This window comes from Oculina patagonica, chromosome 7 (genome assembly GCF_052425735.1).
Source record: "Oculina patagonica isolate OP01 chromosome 7, crgOcupat, whole genome shotgun sequence".
Lineage (NCBI taxonomy): Eukaryota > Metazoa > Cnidaria > Anthozoa > Scleractinia > Oculinidae > Oculina > Oculina patagonica.
The window spans coordinates 20,172,912-20,188,540 of NC_135764.1; the positions used below are offsets into that span (position 1 = coordinate 20,172,912).

Genomic DNA, 15,629 nt, shown 5'->3' on the forward strand with positions numbered 1-15,629 from the left:
ATTCTGCCATCAATACTGTCAACCAGTTTGGAGCGATCAGAGGTGCGGACTCATTGATAAGAAAGAAAGTGAAAGTGCGGCATGCAAAGTACATCGCGTGATGTTGACGTTTGTGTCTATTTTTGACATATTACAAACACCTTTTCAGAACACGCATTGAGCCGTGCCGGCATGGAGAATGAAAATTAATTAATTAGAGAATGGGTCGACAAATGACAATAGAGAACGAGAATTAAGAAAATGAAAGGAAGGGGGGGGGGGGGGGGGGAGAAATAGGATTAAAAAATTAGGATGGAAGTATGTGCAAGGTGGAAGGTTAGAGCATTACCTCTCTCATGTGTGGTTTGCTTAAATGATTATTGGAGTTTCCTTGTAGTCTCACTTAGAAGTCTTAGTTCAGCTTATTTGAATCCTAGGCACGCAATTCGTGCAAAACTAAATTTGAAGCAGTTGGACGAGTGGTGATTCAGGGAGGAGGGTGTGGATGAGGTGTGCATGTTCTACAAATTCGATTCAGCGTTGTCGCGGTTTTAATTTCCAACCTGACTTACAGCAACAAATGTTAAATTTCTAAGTAACTTAAAATATCGCTGTTCGTTTGATTCCAGCGTCTTGACTAAAAGTCACAAGAAGATGCCAGATGCTATTTTGGGCGTACATTTATTCCACAAGCGTGCGTTGGATATGAGATGGTAGAGAGCCAAATCGGTGCTTCGCGCCTTGTTGGCTATAACGATCTCATATCCAACAAGCGCGAGTGGAATAATTGTTTTATTAAAAACACCCTAAGAATTGCAGCTGTTTTCGTTGACGCATATCGGCTACCATTTTTGTGGATATGAGCTCATATACCATTGTCTGTCAACCAATCAAAACTCAAGAATTGCAATATACCATTACTAGTTTTTAATAATACATAATAATAACATTTCTTAAAAACCATTGATCACGGTTTGTTGACATCTTGAGAATGAATTTATGCCTTTCTTTTGTTGTTTAAAGGCTACTTTGTTGATCGCCGAGTGCACCCCCATAATTCTAAGCATAGTTGACACAAAAACTTAGAAGACTTCTCATGACAATGACCCTTTAACGACTACGAATATTAATTTTATTAGATTTCTTTATAATTTGTTCAAATTGTTATTTATCTTTTTTAAACCAAATATCAAAAGAGAGGTCATGGTAATGAAGCATCTGCAAGATAATCTAAAGAAAAATAATTTACCTAAATTACAAATTCTTCTAAACAGAAATATAAAAACTGTAAGAAAACACTTAAGAAAGTCCAGCTGCTAAAATTATATTCCAGTTCTGACCGTCTCTCGGTCACGCAACACTACGCTTAGCTTGCGTGACAAAGAGTGGATTCCAACTGGACTACTGAGCTTGGGACTGCTCTCCCCCACTCCTCTATGGCCTTGCTCTTAATTATTCCTTGAAATAAGAAGCTCAAGAATAGCATTTCGGAAATTTTCTGATCCTCCAGCAGTAAATCATGGGATTAAAAAGTGAATTTAACATCATGCAGGTGAAAAATACAGGAATAAACAGACTGTGATTTCTGCCGGTTTTCAAAGATTCCGCCAGAGATGAAGATCCTGGACACGTTGTTTACGAGGCCTGGTAAGAAGGACAGACACACAACACCGATTATGATTCTTGTAGTTTTCCACGCTTTCTTTTGCTCCAAGAATTTTGCGATAGCAGCTTAAGAAATCTGCTGGGATATGATCTGGCGCCTGTGACGACGAGAAATCGCGTAAACAGAAATATGACAGTAAGCGATTACTGACAAATTTCCTGCTACCATTAGTGACAGAGCAAAAAATTGCGTTTCCCCAGTCACTAGGTAAGCGTAAATAATATAAGCTGTCACTGTCAACCAGCTGCAGACGACGGCGACAGTAATGCGTGACTTGGTCACGATGCTTTCGTAACGCAACGCATGTTTCATCGCCACATAACGGTCGATGCTGATCAAAGCCAAATGAAACACCGATGTTATGACTGAGAGGTTGGTTGTTAGCGTGACCGCGTTTTAGACTTTGCAATATGCAGTAAACGAGTCAGTCATCAGAAATATCAACGCCGTAATTAACAGCGGTTGGCTGATCACTCCAACCAGCAGATCTGTGCTCGCTAAATAAGCCAACAGGATGTTAGACATTCTCTGCAGTCCCTGTCTGGTCTTCAGTGCCACTATCACCAGCACGTTCATTACTATGGTAACAGGACACGTCAGCAAGTTGATAACAATGCATATCAGTATGACAATGTAGTTTTCTAGTGAGAATATTTCCCCCTTGAGCAGTCGGCAATCTTCGCCAGTCGAGTTTGTGGCATTCATGTGGAAGGGGAAAGTAAAATCTATTTAAAAAAATTAAATAAAATATATTTTTAAAAAACAGGATCTAAAACACTTTTTTTGGTGATGATTTATACAGTATATGGGCAAAAGCGATCACCACCGTTTGCATTGATACGGGATTTTTCAAATCGAATTACCTTCGAAAACGTTTCCAAGATTTCCGTCAATCAAAGTTTGAAAGGGTTTCCGACAACATTTCTCGCGAGCGAACACGAAAGTGAACTGGCGATAAATAAATCAATTCTAACGATGGTAATCGACTTTGAAGGTTCGAGTTAGCAGGAAGATCAAGTTATCGAGGGTTTGAGTTATGGGGATTTATAACAGTTGTTTTAATCATTGTTCTCAGTTTTGGCTTCCTCGTTTCCTACGATAACATTACAAAACCAGTTTTAATGTGGCGAATTGTCTAAGAAAACGAACCCAGTAAAATCTTTGATAAGTAAAGTCTTCTACGCTGTCGATAGAGCGTGTTTGAAGTCGGTTAGTATCTGTTTAGTCTTAATTTCTCTTGGTTTAGTGTAACAAGAGTAATAAAATGTTCACTTACCAAGTCACGCCTTCAGTTGCGGGGTACAAACACAAAGTGTAAAACGTAGACACGAAAGTCGTGTAAAAACTGTTTGAAGTGCATGAATTGTCGGGTAATAAAAAGAAGTCAAATGCAAAGTAATATAATCTAGATGTGAAGTTAATAATACTCCTTATAATACTGTCAGGAAATAAAAAATCTAATTACAATATCTTCTACTTAAGACATTTTAGATAGCATTAACTGTGATTAAAGATGTCTTTTACACTTTTCGGAAAGTGTTCTTTGGTTATCTCATATAATCTTCATTGAAAAAGAAATGAATACGTATGACACAAAGATGATTTATTAGCTGAATGCTATCTATCTTCTAGCCGAGTGCTATCTTTCTTCTTCTTTAGCAACAAAAGCACTTAATAATATAAGCTTAAATCATTACCTGCACCTTGCGGCGTTGAGCTAAAGTTCTTGGCAGCGTATCCGGTTTTTTAATATAAACAGTGCCGAAAGTGTGCCGATGGTTTTATTTTCTTATGTAAAGGCTATTAAAAGTGCAGTGCTAATATTTCCAACCGCAAAAGTGAGTCTATGTAAAGTTCTTGATAAAGATTTAAAAATGGGAATTAATTGTATTTATTTCCGTTTAACAAGTTGCGATACTTTTTGCTACTTCACTGCGCCAAAAGGCTAGCAATTTTTCGTAACAATTATTGGCTCTTACTTCGTGTAGAAGACACAGTTCACCTATAACAATAGAGAACAAAAGGACAAAAGAACGAGGAATATAATAAAAACAAAAGGTTTGCGATGCAGTATTCTATTGTGACGTGTTCTGTGCTTCTACACGAAGAAGGAGCCCAATTACTCCATTGATGTTTGGTTAGTAGCTTAAATAATTAAGTAACGGAAATTTTGCGTATAAAAGAAAATGAATATTACTTAAGAAAACCGACAGTTCACAGTTTCCCCCGCCGTTCTGTAAGTAAAATTTTATATTTAAAAATACTGAAGGAGATACAAATTTTATTAAATTTAAATGGCTATGAGCCACTGAACTCGGAAAATGAATTATATGCAAACTAAACCATCATTTCAGTAACCAGAAAGGAGCAATATACCTGTTCGTTTGCACACTCAAAAGATTACGGAAACGAAGGAAAACCAACAGCCAATAAAAAAATCCGCATTTAAAATGAAATTACCACGGATGAGTTACGCTTTGTCAAATATTTATCAGATCAACGTTCTTCATGTCTGCCTACAGCAACAACAGGTCTTGTTATATAACTGGATTTTTTTCCCAACAGCGCGCGCCATTATTGGCTACTTCAAGGTCACATGACATCTAACAATAAAACTGTTTCCCGCCAAAAATCTCTAGGCGGGCAATATTGCCAATTCTATTATTTCAGAGGGGAACAGTGTAATGTTGCCCGCGAATGTTGCCTCGGGAAACATGGAGGTTGTTGGAAAACAAAATTAATTGTTGCACTTGGAACCAGTCATTTAGTGTATAATACTGCACGGACTGTTTCTAAGATCACACGTAATGCCACCTAAATAAGCCAAGCAGGAAGGAATCTTTTACAGCATCCTCTGTGAATGCTGGTGGTGAGACGTCCGAGAGTCTGATGGCCACGAGTTTCCTCCGGGTGGTCTAGGGCATGCCCTCTGAAATTTTTGGAAATTAATGTGAGATTAATTGAAAACAGGTGCATTTTGAGACACAATTTTGTGAAATGTCTGGTCGATTTTTCGAAATTGGTTACTTATATCTGTCCTGATTTAAGAAAACAAGGCCCCAGGAACTGTCAGGGGCCAGATACTCTCTCAGCGCTCCCCTCCCTTCCCCCTGTGGGTTTCAGAGAGCCCGGGGGCACTGCTAGGAAGCCTTCCCATGCCCGGTCACAGCTGAGGTCTCAAAGACCTCAAGGCTACTTAGTCCAGCCCCCAGAAAACCAAAAGCGGGGAGCAATGCTTTACGGAAACAAGCCAAAAAGCCGACTTTAGCCAGTCCCCCACCCCCAAAGCCGGATTGCAATTCAGTCTGACCCAGGGCTCCTTAGGGTTGTTAGGTCAGGGCTCAAGCAACCTACCCACGGGGTTGTTGAAGCTGCCCCCTCTCAAATTTCTCGGATCGCAATGGCTTGAAAGCAGACGCAGTCACGAACGGGTCACGGAATCCACGTTTTGTCAAATCCAGAGAGATAGCTAGAGATATACTGTGATAATAACAATGTTTTTTTGGGGGAAGCTGGGCATTGTTTTTTTTGGAGGCCGGGGAGGGGGGATTGGGGGGGAGGGAGCTTGTACCCCTCAAATACCCTTGATAGAACCTTGATAAGCACACGTTCGTGCGGGCAAAGGACATATTTTCTCTCAGCATACCTTGTAGAAAAAATTATAATCCCTGCGCAGCTTAGGTGCTAAATGTATGAATGACAAAATAGATAAATACTACGCTGTAGTCAAAATAATTTTCTCGACGTTTCGGCAATGCTGCTTTCCTCAAGATTTGGAATTAGTTTTGTCCCCTGAAGAAAGCAGCTACCTATTTTATCATTCATACATACCTTGCAGAAACTTCAGATTTGTTTTGTTTTCTTTAAAAAAAGGAAATATTGAACTATTCTGCTTAAAAGGTCAACTGCTTACAATTACCAGCAGAAATGACATACGCAGCATGTACCTCAGTAGCGAAAAGTAGGCCAAGCATTGTAAGTTATAACTACATTAGGTATTTCTAGTTTTGGCTCACGAATAGTGCATTTTTCACAAGTTAAAGGCGTTTAGACTTCTGTTTCTGTTTTGAGGGTATTTTTTATAATAGAAACGCGCAACGCAAAAAAAAAACCCGACCCGACCGCTTAATGTTATCATCTCGTTAATAAAGTCGTTTTCTATGGTCTGTGGTCTCATCTGTGATTCTATTAACGAGGCGCCACTGTATTGTTTGTTGTTGAGTCATCTGCAATATTTCAAAGCCGTTTATCGCACAGAAATTCACCCCAACATTGCATGTTTAAATGAGAAGTAATTATGATTTTGGGAACTCTCCGTAACCTACTGTAGTAAAGAACGAAAGCATGTGAATAGTAAGCTAATGTTGAAGGGAGTTTTCTTGGGGGGATTAGCATTCAACTTTAACACTCAATTTCTGTCCAACTTACTTTATTTGGCTACACGGGCTGCATAAACCACTCCGATGACCAGCATTTACAATTCTGATCTTTCGATTCGGCTCACGCTCTTTTATTTGGACCAAACTAGCGCTGTCAATCAGCTGTCAAGAATGCCAAACTCTCAAATTTGGAATTACGTAAGTTCATGCGCAGCTCGTTCCATTCAAGTGCAGCTGCGTCGCACTCCACCTTGACATGAACCTTGAAGTTAGAAAAAGTTTCTTTGCGAGGGATCTTTTCTTCCTAAATCTTTATATCATATAGAGCATGTTTGGTCCAAACAAGGTTGCACGAGTATTAAAAGGTTTACAAGGAATATATTTACAAGATAAAAGTTAACCTAGTGCTAAGATTGTCAAAAATGATGTTGTGGAAATTTTAGGTCGACATAGGTGTTTTAAGAAAATTCTTGCGAAATACAAGCTTCGTAGGCGTAACTTCCAACTAGAAATTATCCATATCATTAACCGAACGTGACTTGGGCACAAACATGTTCTTGCAGCATCACTGTTTTAGTTTTTTTTTTGCACCTTTGTGCAAAGTGTGAAAGAAAAACATACTAAAGTAATTAAAAACATCCGAGAAGTCAGTAAAACGAGTAAAATTTGACAGAAACACCCGCGTGTACATAGACAACTTTCGTCGGTAACACAGCAGGAGAACAGAAAATATTTCAAACAGCAATGATGCCCAAGAAGTATGTTTGAAACCGATTTAATCGATAAAAATGGTTTATAAGTTCTGATTAAGGTGTACAATTAAAAACAACTAAGTTCCAGTGTTCAGTTGCCTATGCAATAAAATTGTACGAAATTCACACATATTTCAGGGAAGAACTGGTTCCTTGGAAACGTTACATCTGTGTGTATAAATGTAAAGGTTAAAAGAATATAGTAATTGATCAGTTAAATTTAGAAAGCAAGTTGGTACAGTTTTATGTCCCAAGCGCCTGAAATATTTCAGTATTATATTTTGAATGATCGAACACCTATAACTTCTAGAGTTGTTTTATTAAACCTGTGAAATAGATAGTGGGATAGTAGACGTTACTTCTTCGTATTAGCTCTTATTATTCCGCTATAATTAGTTATTCTCTTGTTTTTTACTCTTTCTCTTTTGTGTACCACGCACTAATACTAATTAGTAAGCACTATTACACACTAACTAACAGTTCTTGTTTCACGGGTTAAGTAAAACCACTCTAACATCAAAAGTACTTTTTACTTAATTGAAACACACGACTAAGTATTTCTATCTTGCTTGCATTTTTATTGTTAAACACTAATTGCTAACTTTCGAGCCGAGAGCAGCGTACTAATAAACACGTGTCACGATCTTAGAGAGAATAATCACTTTCTCTAACATTTAACAACGGCTTCGCAGCTAATTTTAATTCATTTAAGCATTTACTCAACAAATATATAAACTCGAATAGTACCTTTAAGCTGCACAAACACGCTCGGCTTTCGATGAGTTGTGACGTTTCGAAGAGATTTCAGATAATAGACCCAAATGAATCCACGAGAAATCATGCATGCTTTTACTGTCAGCACAAATTTAAAACTTATCTTGGTTTTTTCGACTATTCTTCATTCCTACTCTTTTGTTACCAATTTCGTGATTTCTCGCATTTATAAGAACATTGGTGTCGATAAAAAGTTGTCAACCGACTTCAACCGTTTAAAGTACTATGCAAAAAGTGTTTCTTACACGGTGATGCTGTTTTTGCCCAAAATCTTGTGAAGGATTGTTACTCTCTGTCGACTGTTGTAGATCAAGTGACTGGTGCTGAACAGCAGCCATACTGTCAAGAGCAGCTGGGACATTAACACGATTAGCTCCGAGCCTTTTACATCTAATGAACACAGCACGATCATGGAACTCCTGGGCCTGTTCAAAGTCGCCTAACGCTTTGTAAACAGAACCCAAGTCACTGTAAATAGTTGCAACATCAACATGCTCAGGTCCAAGCGCCTTCAGCTGAATGTTTAAAGCAAGATGATGATACTCCTTGGCCTGCTCAAAGTCGCCTAGGGCCTGGTGAACAGAACCCAAGTTACTGTAAGTAACTGCAACATCAACATGCTCAGGTCCAAGCGCCTTCAGGGAAATGTTCAAATCACGGTGATGATACTCCTTGGCCTGCTCAAAGTCGCCGAGGGCCTGGTGAACAGAACCCAAGTTACTGTAAGTAGTTGCAACATCAACATGCTCAGGTCCAAGCGCCTTCAGCTGAATCTTTAAAGCAAGGTGATGATACTCCTTGGCCTGCTCAAAGTCGCCTAGGGCCTGGTGAACAGAACCCAACTTACTGTAAGTAGTTGCAACATCAACATGGTCAGGTCCAAGCGCCTTCAGCTGAATGTTTAAAGCAAGATGATGATACTCCTTGGCCTGCTCAAAGTCGCCTAGGGCCTGGTGAACAGAACCCAAGTTACTGTAAGTAGTTGCAACATGAACATGCTCAGGTCCAAGCGCCTTCAGCTGAATGTTTAAAGCAAGATGATGATACTCCTTGGCCTGCTCAAAGTCGCCTAGGGCCTGGTGAACAGAACCCAAGTTACTGTAAGTAGTTGCAACATGAACATGCTCAGGTCCAAGCGCCTTCAGGGAAATGTTTAAATCACGGTGATGATACTCCTTGGCCTGCTCAAAGTCGCCGAGGGCCTGGTGAACAGAACCCAAGTTACTGTAAGTAGTTGCAACATCAACATGGTCAGGTCCAAGCGCCTTCAGCTGAATGTTTAAAGCAAGATGATGATACTCCTTGGCCTGCTCAAAGTCGCCTAGGGCCTGGTGAACAGAACCCAACTTACTGTAAGTAGTTGCAACATGAACATGCTCAGGTCCAAGCGCCTTCAGCTGAATGTTTAAAGCAAGATGATGATACTCCTTGGCCTGCTCAAAGTCGCCTAGGGCCTGGTGAACAGAACCCAACTTACTGTAAGTAGTTGCAACATCAACATGGTCAGGTCCAAGCGCCTTCAGCTGAATGTTTAAAGCAAGATGATGATACTCCTTGGCCTGCTCAAAGTCGCCTAGGGCCTGGTGAACAGAACCCAAGTTACTATAAGTAGTTGCAACATGAACATGCTCAGGTCCAAGCGCCTTCAGCTGAATGTTTAAAGCAAGATGATGATACTCCTTGGCCTGCTCAAAGTCGCCTAGGGCCTGGTGAACAGAACCCAAGTTACTGTAAGTAACTGCAACATCAACATGCTCAGGTCCAAGCGCCTTCAGGGAAATGTTTAAATCACGGTGATGATACTCCTTGGCCTGCTCAAAGTCGCCTAGGGCCTGGTGAACAGAACCCAACTTACTGTAAGTAGTTGCAATATTAACATGCTCAGGTCCAAGCGCCTTTAGCTGAATGTTTAAAGCAAGGTGATGATACTCCTTGGCCTGCTCAAAGTCGGCTAGGGCCTGGTGAACAGAACCCAAGTTACTGTAAGTAGTTGCAACATCAACATGCTCAGGTCCAAGCGCCTTCAGCTGAATCTTTAAAGCAAGGTGATGATACTCCTTGGCCTGCTCAAAGTCGCCTAGGGCCTGGTGAACAGAACCCAACTTACTGTAAGTAGTTGCAACATCAACATGCTCAGGTCCAAGCGTCTTCAGGCGAATGTTTAAAGCAAGCTGATGATACTCCTTGGCCTGCTCAAAGTCACCTAAGGCCTGGTAAACAGAACCCAGCTGAACGTAAGCAGTTGCAACATGAACATGCTCAGCTCCAAGCGTCTTCAGGTAAATAGTAAGACAACGATGATGATACTCCTTGGCCTGCTCAAAGTCGGCTAGGGCCTGGTGAACAGAACCCAAGTTAATGTAAGTAGTTGCAACATCAACATGCTCAGGTCCAAGCACCTTCAGGCGAATGTTAAGAGCTTGGTGATGATACGCCTTGGCCTGCTCAAAGTCGCCTAAGGCCTGGTAAACAGAACCCAGCTGAACGTAAGCAGTTGCAACATGAACATGCTCAGCTCCAAGCGTCTTCAGGTAAATAGTAAGACAACGATGATGATACTCCTTGGCCTGCTCAAAGTCGCCTAGGGCCTGGTGAACAAAACCCAGGTGACTGTAGGTAGTTGCAACATGAACATGCTCAGGTCCAAGCTTCTTTAGGTAAATAGTAAGAGAACGATGATGATGCTCTTTGGCCTGCTCAAAGTCGCCTAGGTCCTGGTGAACAGAACCCAAGTCACTGTAAGTAGTTGCATCATCAACATGCTCAGGTCCAAGCGTCTTCAGGCAAATGTTTAGAGCACGGTGATGATACTCCTTTGCCTGCTCAAAGTCGCCTAGGGCCTGGTGAACAGAACCCAAGTTACTGTAAGTAGTTGCAACATCAACGTGCTCAGGTCCAAGGGCCTTCAGGCGAATGTTTAAAGCACGTTGATGATACTCCTTGGCCTGCTTAAAGTCGCCTAGGGCCTGGTGAACAGAACCCAGCTGAACGTAAGTAGTTGCAACATCAACATGCTCAGGTCCGTTCTCTTCTAGAAAAGTTGCTAATGAGTAATCATAATATCGTTTGGCCTCGTAAAAGGCGCAATGATTCTGGCAAGTTTGACCGAGCTTTACCATTCCAGTTTTGACAACTTGGCTTTCGATACCAAATTTTCAATATTTAAAATGAAAGTCCTTAAGTGAGGCAAGATACGTTTCGTGTGCAAAACAGTTTGTTCGTCTAGCCAGTGTTCCTCTGGTAGTATATCGTCTATGAACTGGTCAAATGCAGTAACAGCCCCATTCACAGCTTTATAATGAGTGCTGTCCGAATAGTTCTTCGTTACAGTCTGAATAACATCACGTACAACTTGATGCACGCCAATGTAGACGCCGCTATCTTCTTCTTCAAGTAAAATCAAGGAACATCGTTGGATCGTCGTGATAATTATTTCTTTATCTTGAAGGTCTTCATCTACGTTCTCAATATAATTGATCACGATGTTGAGACTCAATGGCTGTGGCGCACAGAGGAAAAGGAACCTAAACGTGTGATCTATGACTTTGTCGGATGCCATCATTTCTTTAACAGCTAGTGTTGTCGCTGCTGTCATAGATTTTGGGTAGCTTGGATTCGTCTCAGATAGAATGGTTTCAGTAGTTACACGCTGGCCCTTTTCTACTTTCTCAAGGAAGTCGTGCCAGCCAAACTGTGATGTTATTTTGCTCTGTCGAAGTTGTTTGACATAGGTGGCGGTGCTTGCTAGGGCAAGAGGTTGGTAGTCCAGTGCTTGTGCAACCACTTTTGCCATATCGGTGTCATCGATACCTGAAAGGATGGCTAATAATGAAATGGCATCATCGGGCTCCATACCCTTTTTCACTGAAATGTGCTGAATGAAGAAGCTTGTTAAAGGGATAGACGCAGTGTCCTGTGTTGTAATAAGCAGTTGACCTCTTAGCCATTGCTCATTTCCAGGTTCCGGTAAATGAACATGCATTCGAGATATGCTTTTGACATTGTCAGCTACAAGTAGCCACGATGTGTAAAACTCAAGTTTTGCGCTTATCAGCGTCTTCAGATGGGAAATCTTTTCGACTGTTTTCAAATCCTTAGACTGAAGGATATTTGTAACTGCATACTCTGGACACTTTAATTGTCGAGCGAAAGAGAAATACGATTCCAGTAGTGTATCTAGGCTTTCAGCATTTAAAGTCATCACGAATGTAGTGGCGCTTGGATATTCTTGGGCATCATCGAAAAATCGCTTAGCTACAAGACCGGCCAGCTGCGATTTGCCACTTCCAGGATTACCTGAGATGTACAGGTAGCTTAAATTGTTTTCACTGGTACGTTTAAGCTCCTTTAGCTGTTGTGCAATATCAGCCACCTCACAGTTGCGATGTGCGATATAGTGTGAAGGTTTGGGAGGAAGAATGCAAAATGGAGACATATCGTTCTGAAGCTGATCTTCAAGCACCCGTTTCTCTTTTTCCGTTTCGTGTAGCTGATGTTCAATACCCTGTAAATGCTCTTCTTTGTCTTGAAGCTTGTTCGCAAGTCCCTCCTGTTGCTTCTCTTTTTCTTGAAGTTCCTTTTTTAAGTCTTCAACTTTGTTTAAGACACCTGTTAACTCCTCCGTGGGAAAGGTTATCTGGTTTGCGACGTTTTGAATTTGCACAGTGGATAGACCGAGTCCACGAAATGCAGCATGAACTTTACCCATAACATTTTGCAAATCTGCGTCTGAAAGTTTGCCTTGTGGCATGTGAGCAAATTCTTCGTTTCGAAACCTTCTTAGATCATCTACATGCGATTGGACTACCGCGCAAAGGCCGGGGCCGACGCAATCAGAGAAAAGAATGGCGTAAAACAGCATGGTACAATCCCATTCACCTCTATCTCCATTAATCATGGTAGCCAAGAGATGCGCATTTCTTCTTTGGTTTCGCGGAGATTCTGCATTATAGAAGTCCCTTCCATTTCGAGGCTCATCTTTCCATTCCCCCATTGTTGCTTTGTAACGCTTGTCCCATTCCTGTTTGAAGATTGATCGCAGACCTTCGGCCAGAATATCGGTGGTGACAAAACAAATCCTGTAGTAGTTCAGTTGGTCTGCAGTGTATTCTGTTGCAGTGGCCATGTTTCTTTTGTTATTTGGATTCGCAACCCCTTTGTGAACACAATGACACTTTTTATTAGCAAACAAAATGGAACAAAAAATATGAAGTATCGTTTTTAATCTTTTTTAAGAAAAACAAATTGGCCCGATGTTTTTAACAGGACATACAAATATGTTAAATTATTTAAACAATAGGATGTTTCTGTCGAGGAACTATCAGCTGATAGTTGTCCCGCAGAAATTTGACGCTCTTAAAACAAATAGCTTCGAGGGCTTATGTCCTAGTTTAAAGAAAAGAAAAATTCTTAAAAGGCAACTATTAAGACCGATAGTTTCGAGACTGAGACAGTCTATCGTTTTTATTCTTTACCACTAAATTTTTTACGCGCGCCCAATTAAAAAACAAGCATATGCATCGTGAATTATTTTTTACTAGTCAGGATAAAACAACTAAATTGAAAGCCGAAATTAAACAAAGGAAACAAAACCAGACAAAAAAAAAAACACTTAATGGAGTGAATTTGGTTGGGGTTTATTGTCTGCAGGCACGCTTGTATATAAAAAATTTCACGGGCGGGCACTATCCATCCGGGCATTTTTCTCGGACCGGTAGTATGCGCTGAAAGTGCTCTCCCTGGATGAACACTATCGCGTTTCGTGAAAAATTTAAACCAATCAGAATCGGAGAAAATTTAGTTGTCAACTATAAATGCTTATAGAGCGCAGACAAAATTTTTATTAAACGATTAACAGTATAATATAAAATACTGTATAAAAGTCAAGAAAAGTAAGGCGTAGTTTAGACGTCGTGCTTCTGTCGTGCCGAACTAAATTCAGGAATTAAGTTCGACAAAAGCACGGCAGAAGCACGGCGTCTGAATGAAACTTTTGAATTGAGTTCGGCAAAACAATTTAATTCGACACGCCATGCCGTGCTACACGACTCTGGCACGGCAGCAGTTCAAACCTCGTGCTTTTGCCGCAATTAACCAAATTTTCCGGGCAAAAAAAGAAACATTTGCCGTACTTGCAAAATGATTTTTTTTTCTGTTTCTTTTCTTTGCGTCTTTTTCTTGAGTCTTGAAATGATTTTAAAGTAAGCGTTTTGCTGCAATTTGCAAAACGGCACCATTTTTGCTGAATCACCGCTGACTAATTGTTACGTAGCTTCAGTACTCCTGAATTTGGTACGACTCTAGTAAGACGACGTCTGATTCAGAGACGTGCTTCAGCCGTGCTAATTGCAGTTAAGTTCGGCACGGCAGAAGCACGATGTCTGAACTAGGCCTAAGATTCACTGGAAGGTAATCGAACCATGGTCAGTATCAAGAGACCGGGGTTTGATTCTTCGCCGGTGAACCATATTTCTGCATACGATGTCTTATCGTGCCGTTCATCGTTTATTTGCGTTGTTTCTTTGACATACGGGTATCTACACAGATCCTTTTTGAAATATGGCTGATTTCGCTTAATATGAATATTCGTTGCCGTTAATTTCGAAATATTTAATGTTGTGACGGACTTTGAAGAGACTGACTTGAGGCAAAATTACACTACAACAATGTTAGGAGTGGGATAAATTGCAACCGTCCTGAACAGAGTCAGATGGTGCGGCCCACGGGAACTTCCCCACCCAAGTAACGTCGCCCCGTAGAAAATGCCTTAAATATTGAAGCTCCGATACAAGGATTCATTATAAAAATTGCAGTAAGACATTCTCTGATAAAAATTGTTTAAAATTATTAGCTTTTGGCTGCCAGACTGCTTTCCTCGAGGAGTAAAAACTATGTGATGATTTTACCACAGATTTAATCACATAGTTTTTTATCTGTCCAAGACAGCAGACTGGCTGCCGAAAGCTTATAATTTTTACAAATTTTTACTAGTCATGACGTCTTAATTTAATTTTTTGTAGAAAATGTCGGTTGCTTAGGTCCCCTAATATTTATTATTGAAGGCAAAGCGGTAAAGAAATTCATCATAGCAACATTGTCCAGGTTTGGGGTAGCGTATTTTTTTTTTTTTTTTTTTCCCTCCCTATTCACGACTTATAGCTTCAATTGATTTACCTGATTTCGCTGTGATTTGGATTTTGAATTTTATACCAACGTTTGTCTAGTTGTTGAGGTAAATTAAAACGACGATGTTGCGAATATCACTCCAGGATAACGCCTGTCCTAGGTTAGTGTTAGACCGTGTTAGGTGTTTCGATGTCACAATTGTTAATGTGCACGTGTAGTTATAATTCACGTAAGTGAGATGCTGCCCCGGTTAAAAAGACTTCCAGGTTTCTAGACGTGTTGGTAATTGACTTGTAAACGACTTTCCTCTTGCAATAAAGCTTTTAAAACAAGGTAAATCATTGGTTCCCGGGGACGTGTAAAGCGTGGTGACCCTGTGGCTGTTTTGAATTCGCTTATCACGCCACTAAACCTGACAACCTGACTCATACCCAGTCGTCTCTCATGAGGAAAAAAAAAAACAGCGTGAGCAATATAAATGGAAAGGAAACAGAGAAGAACGAAAGATTGGTACGTTAGCCGAAAAAGCCACTGATATGCTAAACAGAGAACACCGAGAAGTAACGACGTTGACGTTTATTTCTGCTTTCTTTTACTAGTCATGGTTCGAGGTGAAATACTCGCCTACAGGAGTGAAATTTGAAAAATAATCGCAATTTTCGCTTGGCCAGAATGTAGGTCTAAACTGATGGAACTTTTTCTAAAAAAGTACTTTAATTTTGATCAGATTTTTTTTTACAAACAATTAATAAATCATTGAAAAGAAAAAATATTACTTACATTTGAAATGTGTATATAAATTTTGACTGAAAATATTATATTTTCAATATTTTTATTTTTTTCGACTTATTTTGCCGTTTACAGCACGGCAAAAATGGCAAAATTGAGAGCAGAAAAACTCAATTTGCCATAAAGTGGTGCTACAAAAATATATTCCAACGAAAGAGTACCACT

At 40.2% G+C, this 15,629-nt stretch overlaps 1 protein-coding gene and 2 pseudogenes across 3 annotated transcripts in view; all 3 read right to left on the reverse strand.

The window, feature by feature from the left end:
- Positions 1-15,629, reverse strand: part of LOC144660952 (uncharacterized) — an 87,989-nt gene that overhangs the window by 36,825 nt on the left and 35,535 nt on the right. The window lies entirely within an intron of this gene.
- The window catches only part of LOC144661081 (uncharacterized), a 33,569-nt pseudogene that overhangs the window by 14,229 nt on the left and 3,711 nt on the right, over positions 1-15,629 (reverse strand). Inside the window, exons 2-3 of the transcript XR_013572196.1 lie at positions 10,517-12,704; positions 6,426-9,760 (exon numbers count right to left, since the gene is read on the reverse strand). The product of XR_013572196.1 is annotated as an uncharacterized LOC144661081 (transcript). The remainder of the gene's footprint in view (positions 1-6,425; positions 9,761-10,516; positions 12,705-15,629) is intronic.
- The window catches only part of LOC144661085 (uncharacterized), a 36,239-nt pseudogene that overhangs the window by 14,105 nt on the left and 6,505 nt on the right, over positions 1-15,629 (reverse strand). The gene's annotated exons all lie outside the window — the stretch shown is intronic.